Source organism: Arvicola amphibius, chromosome 2 (assembly GCF_903992535.2).
Source record: "Arvicola amphibius chromosome 2, mArvAmp1.2, whole genome shotgun sequence".
Lineage (NCBI taxonomy): Eukaryota > Metazoa > Chordata > Mammalia > Rodentia > Cricetidae > Arvicola > Arvicola amphibius.
This window is the reverse complement of record NC_052048.2, coordinates 3,563,870-3,569,869: the sequence shown is the minus strand read 5'-3', so window position 1 is coordinate 3,569,869 and position 6,000 is coordinate 3,563,870. Positions and strand designations below refer to the sequence as shown.

Sequence of the window (6,000 nt, the reverse complement as noted above, 5' to 3'; positions counted from 1 at the left end):
TTCATACAACTCCAATGTTTATATTAAGAGACGAATTCGTCAGCCGTGACTGGAAATGATTTTATTTGTCCTATTAAAAGACCAGATTTATCCCAAAAAAGAAAACTGTGTTACTTTCCCAAAACACTCCCCTGTGTAATCCTGCGGGAAAGTGATTTCCCAACTACAGCAGCCTCTTCTCTGGGTATCCAGATGCACTTCCTCCAGTCCCAGCCACCCGCAGTCAACCATATTCTAAAAATATGAAGTGGAAAATTCCAGAAATAAATGATTCATAAGTTTTAAATTGGACGCCAGAAGTCTTTAACCTCCCCCAATGTGTTACACCCAGGAGGCGAGGAGCGTCAGTAAGGTGTATGCTACGCTCCCGGCCCGCTGTGAGTTGTGCAGTCAGCTATCAGAGCATGACGCTTGGGTTCTAGTACCCCTCATTTTATTTCATCATAGCCCCAAGTGCCAAGAGTAGCTGGCAGTCTGGATAAATCATGACAAGCTGTATCCTTGTTTATTTTGTTGTTGTTGTTAAGACTGGGTCTCATTCCGTAGCCCCAGCTGGGCTCAAACTCAGTGTGTAGCCCAGGTTGGGCTCAAATTCAGTGTGTAGCCCAGGCTGGTCTTAAACTTGCTGCAGCTCTGGCCTCAGCCTCCCGAGTAGTGCATGAGCTACCGTACCTGGCTTTAGAGTATCCCCCCCCCCCCCCCCCCCCCCCCCCGTGAACGCTGTTGATTTAAAGACGAGGGCGGATCAGAATTGGTTGCTGAAATCTATTGTTATCTCTTACTATGCAGGATGCATACGTTAATCACACGTGTATGTAGAACACACAGCGTACAGTGGTGGCTCTATGCTCACTTTCAGCACTCCCTCGGTCCCAAAGCCTGTCTGTCTTCGATGAGGCGGGAAGGGAAGACAGCGATGGCAATTTCCCACCCTGTTGTTTTACGTTATGTTGCCAGCTGTTCTAGGATTTTCAAGGTAAGTCAGCAGATGTTTCATGTATGCTGGCAAGTTTCTTGTGGTCTTCCTACATCCGAACTCCTAAGTCATTCGGTCCAGTCATGGAGACATGGAAGTCACAGAACTGCCAAAACGAGTGATCTCCCCCCCTTAACTGTCTTTGCATGACCTAGAGAAGTGAGGAGAGCGGTGAGTGCCTCTGCAGCACCCCAGGGCCCTCTCAGGGTAAGGCAGAACCTGTTCTAACCAGAAAAGGCCAGGAGGCAAGGATGCCAGACAGCCTTATAGTGACAGTCCAGAGCCTTCCTGGACCACCAGCGAAGGTGGGAGGAGCGGGATTTGACGCCAGAAGACTACTTCCGCCCGGTGCGCATGACGTCAGGGACGACCCCTTAAAAAAAACAAATACACACCCAGGAGTCAAGCCTCGCGAGACTCCGGAGCTGCCGCCTAGGCCCCGCCTCTCGGGGCGGGGCCGAGGCGGGGCTTGGCGCGGTGGATGCTCGCCGCGGGCAGCGGTGGCTGAGGAGGCTGAGCAGCCGCGGGCGACCCGGGCAGGTGAGCGCGGGCGCGGGGCGGCTGCGGGCGCGGGGCGCGGGGCGCGGGGCAGGGCGGCGGGGCTGCGGCTGCGCGCGCGCTGGGGACGCTCTGCTCGCGGCGCCCGGCCCTGCCGTCCCCGGCGGAGCGGAGGACCGCGGCTGTGCTGTGCGCGGCGTCCCCGGGCTGCAGGCGGGGCCGCGCCCCCAGCGCCTGTCAGTCACCGGGGCCTTCGCTGCGGCGGGTGCGGCAGCCTGAGCACCCCGGAGCGGAGCCGCCGGTCCGCGCTCGCCCCTGGTCCCGGCCCACTCCTCCTGTCTGCTCCCGACGCGGAGGGCACGGGTGGCCGGCACGAAGTTGCCGGTGCAGGGTGCAGACAGCAAACTGTTCTCAAGCCGCTGGCCTGCCGGTCACCGACGCGGCTGTCCCCGGTCCGGGATCGCTTCTCGGATCCCGAAGTTTGGGGAAAGGCTGTGCAGAGATGCGAGGTGGGGGCTGGAGCGCAGCTGCTGCCGAAGTGCGCTGCTCCCGCCCCCCGGGACTCCAGGCAGAGCCGGCGTGCTCGCTCTCGGCTTCTCAGTGCAACTTGGGATGCGTTTCTCTAGAAGCCACTTATGGAAATGGCCCTGGTGTTAGCCCCGCGCCTGCCAGGGAGCTAGACGAGCAAAGTTAAATGGTTTGAAGGTGGTGATGGACGAGGGAGATCTTGCCCTTGTTTGGCAGTGATAGCTTAAATCGGCCAGCTATTCTTAAGCCTTGCTATTTGCATCCCAAGTTGTCTCGATACCACACACACACACACGTTTCGTTTTTCTTTTGTGCCTCTGGATATATAAAACAATTAAGTTTATTATACTCTCTTGCCCTTTGGCCAAGAGCGTCTGTTTGGGGAGAGAAATTAGTTCAAGAGACGATAAATTGTGATATTTATTGCTCAAGTTCATAAAAGTACTTTTATGTGGAAAGTCCTGATCCCAAAACAAGTACAGTGGGTAAAGTTTGGGGCATGACCTCACTCGGTGTTTTTCTCTTAGCGGACTGGGTAGGTTTTTCGTTTGCTGGGATGTGCTTAGAATGAGAAGCGCGTTGGGTGTCATGTTTGTTGTTGTTAAGGAATGAAACAGATTAGACTCAGAAAAGCCACAGTAAATACAACACTGTTAGTCCCACCATTTATTTTTGGAGTTTGCTTAAAAATGAGTCAAAGATTAGAAACAATGATTGTGCAAATAAAAAAGTATCCTCTGCAGGTTTTTAAAAAATTATTATTTAAAACAATTTTTAATTTTAAATATATTTTGGTCATATTCTTTCCCTCCTCCAAGCCCTTTCAGATTCCTCTTCCCTACTCAATTGACTTTAAGTTCTTTCTCAAAAAAAAAAAAAAACACCAAAAATGCAGTTTTTTAATACTAAGTTTTAATTTCAAAAGGTGGGAACATTAAGAACACAGGAAAGATGTATTTTATAGATAGTGAGTGTTAGCCTCAGTTTGACCATTTTTCTTTAGAAAAGTTCTGCTCCCTCAAATACCGGAAGCATCATGTTGGTAACAGGCTTAGCGGAACTCCTTTTTTTTTTTTTTGCAGCTGGGAAAAGTTGGGGCCACCAAAGCCAGGAGGATCTGAGTCTTGCTGTAGTGTCGGATAAATTTATTTTACATAAGTAAATGCAGGGCTGGTTAAGCAAGCGAATCGCTGTTTGAGAATCCTAGCATTACAGTCAAATCAACAGATGGGCAAGTTGTGACTGGGTTTGGTTTGACAGGAGCAGAAAGCCTGCCCCTGAGTTTTTATGAAAAGCACCTTGGCCTGTGTCAGTGAGATGATGAAAACAGCTTAAGGTGGAAGGATTTTGTTTACAACAAAGAACCCCCGAAACAAAAGAAAAACAAAACCCCAAACAAGCAAACATTTATCTCCTTTCTTTCCTTTATTTCTTCCGTGTCCCCAGCAGTTCTTGATCAAGTCTCCAGGGAATACCTGGAGAGGCATGAGCTTTGCTTTCTTGTACTGGTTCCGTGGGACTCTCCCCAGGTGAAGGATGTGCTGATTGGGAGCAGGGGCTGAAAGGAGAGAGGAGTTGGTTGCCTGCTCTACGCACACAGATACTGTGGTTTGTCCCGAGGCAGGTAGAGAGAAAGGACCCCGCCTCCAGTGACTAGAATATAAAATTCACACTGAAGCTGAGGAACGAGGGACTCGATCTTACCAGACAGCAGAGGGTTTCAGAAGAGGAGTTTGTGGAGGGGATCTGCGTGGCCCGACTGGATGGTGAGACAGTAAGAGAAACACTTTATGCTTTGTTTACCCTCAGGAGTGTTTCTTTGACTCCCGTCCTGCTGAGGGAGTGAATGAGTGCCAAGATCAGGTAGGCAGGAAGTGGTGGAGTCACCTTGGCCTGGACACCTGCTTTACCCTCTGTTCCTGCGTTCCTGCCCTTCAGGAAGGTCTTGCTCAGGTCTGTAGCTGCAAAGAGTAGATTTTGGAGAATGCATCTAAAGTTTGAGATTGGTTTTCTGAAAAACTCCCAAGATAATGAAAACCTAGGGAAATGAGCTGTGGTTTTGTTTGTTTTTCAGACAGGATCTCACTGTGTAGCTGTGTAGTTCAGGCTGTTCTGGACTCACTCTGTAGACCAACCAGGCTGGCTCTAACTCACAGCAGTCCGCCTGCCTCTGCTCCCGGTGCTAGGATTAAAGGTGTGCACTACGACACTCAGTGTGTGAGTTATTTTTGACATGGGAAATATGTTAGCCCACATTTGAAAGATGCTTCTGGTGCTAATTAGTTGTAACCATTGAGGGAGACTTTTGGTAATTTTGAATTACTGCCTGTCAGCACCCATGTGGATTCAAAATGAGAAATTAGCAGTACACTCACCCTTTCTCCACTGCAACATTTCAACTGTTATATATTTTATCTTGTGTTTTTAAAGATTACTTGGCATTACGTATTGTTTGGATGGAATTATGAAGTTGGAGTTGAGTTGACGATGTCAATATCATCCCTTTCAGTTTGTATTTCCATAAGTATCTGTTCTGGTATTGTCTAGAACAAGGTGTGAGTACAGCTTTGTACATGTGTGAAATGGGAGAAGTTCAGCTGTGGACACTAAACGTTTGGGGTGTCGTGGGACTCCAAACTGTGAAGTCACAGGTGTTGTGGTAGGCACTGTGCTTCATACAGGTGTGCTAGGTAAACAGGTGCTGAATAAATAGTGTCTGGCTTTGTTTGTGAATTTCCAGGCTGAATGTTTGTTGCTGATTAACTGGAGATGCAGTCATAGGAAATCAGCTAAATGGCGTATGTGAGTGAGCGGTGCTGAGTCCAGTGAGATCCAGGCTCTTCCCTTTCTCCCTTGCTAAGAGAGGTCTGGGGGCCAGTCCACAAGCCAGTGGAGGAAGTGGTGGTCTTCTTGGCTGAATGGGATAAACTCTGGGACTCCAGTCCAGTCTTGTACGGTTCGTGAGCTTGAATGGGAGAGAGGCGCAGAGCTGTCAATGTTTAAAGTTCACGAAACAGGACGAAGATGCAACAAGAAGCTGTTAGCACAGCTTCGATCCCGTTTCCGCGTGTCATCCTGTTCTTACTGATTCCACGTGTGCAGTGTTTGCATAACCGCACGTCTCTGAGCACGCGTGTGCAGGTCGCATTCCTAGTCTGGCCTTTTCAGTTATTTCTCCCTTTGACAGCAGCTTCCTGATCACCGGCCCAAAATTTTGCAGGGATGCTTTTAAGTCCACTTTATAGTTTACAAGGTTTACAGGGATCTCTAAGTACAGGTTTGGTTAGAAAGCTTCTTGGGGTGAAGGGGTGTCAGTTCTTCTGTCAAAGGGAAAGCAAGCCCCTCCTGGGGGAATGAAAATTGGGAGAGCAACCTTTCCCGCCTGAGAAGCGCTGAGGCATTTATAATGCTGGCCTCCTAGGCAACCTCTGCACAGTCTTAGGACGACCTTGACAGTTCCAGGCTGCGTGGTGCTCCGACTGCACACAGACCTGTGTGTGACTGAGCAAAACTCAAGCCTTGCTAGTTGCCTGGGGGAAGCTGAACTGTTTGAAGCTTAGTTTAAATGTTTTAATGTATATCGTGCAAAATAAGAGGTTTCATTGTGGCATTTTCATAATACATATACTGTACTTTGACCCCGTTGACCCTCCTGCTGTCCTGCCGTCTCTCCCCTCCCTTTTACATTCTTGAACTAGCTCCTTACCTTCCCTGGAGTAATCCAGTCTTCCTTCTTCCTTCCTCCCCAGTTATTCGCTACCTTTGTATTTGATTCAGAATTTATTCCCTCCTCTCCTGGTTTCTGGAGCCCCTTCGTTGTGGTTCCTGGGCAGGGTGAGGTTAGTAATGTTAGTTCCCCAGGTCCACTGCAGATACCCTTCCGGTGGGAAGCAAGAGGGCAGCACCCAGGTGACTGCGCGATTGCTGATGCCAGCTATTTTTGCCACGACAAATCGCAGCCTTTGCTGTGGGTCGCAGCTTTTACTGTGTCTGTGACA

General features: G+C 49.5%; 1 protein-coding gene across 3 annotated transcripts in view; it reads left to right on the top strand.

Moving 5' to 3' along the window:
• The first annotated feature begins 832 nt into the window (after positions 1-832).
• The window catches only part of Stk38l (serine/threonine kinase 38 like), a 55,232-nt gene continuing 50,064 nt past the window's right edge, over positions 833-6,000 (top strand). The window contains exons 1-2 of one of the 3 annotated variants that reach the window (XM_038320709.1): positions 1,479-1,516; positions 3,812-3,955. The gene's annotated coding sequence lies outside the window, so the exon portion shown is untranslated. Of the gene's footprint in view, positions 977-1,443; positions 1,517-3,811; positions 3,956-6,000 lie in introns of those variants that run through there. The other 2 variants (XM_038320708.1, XM_038320707.1) reach the window with 2 other exon arrangements.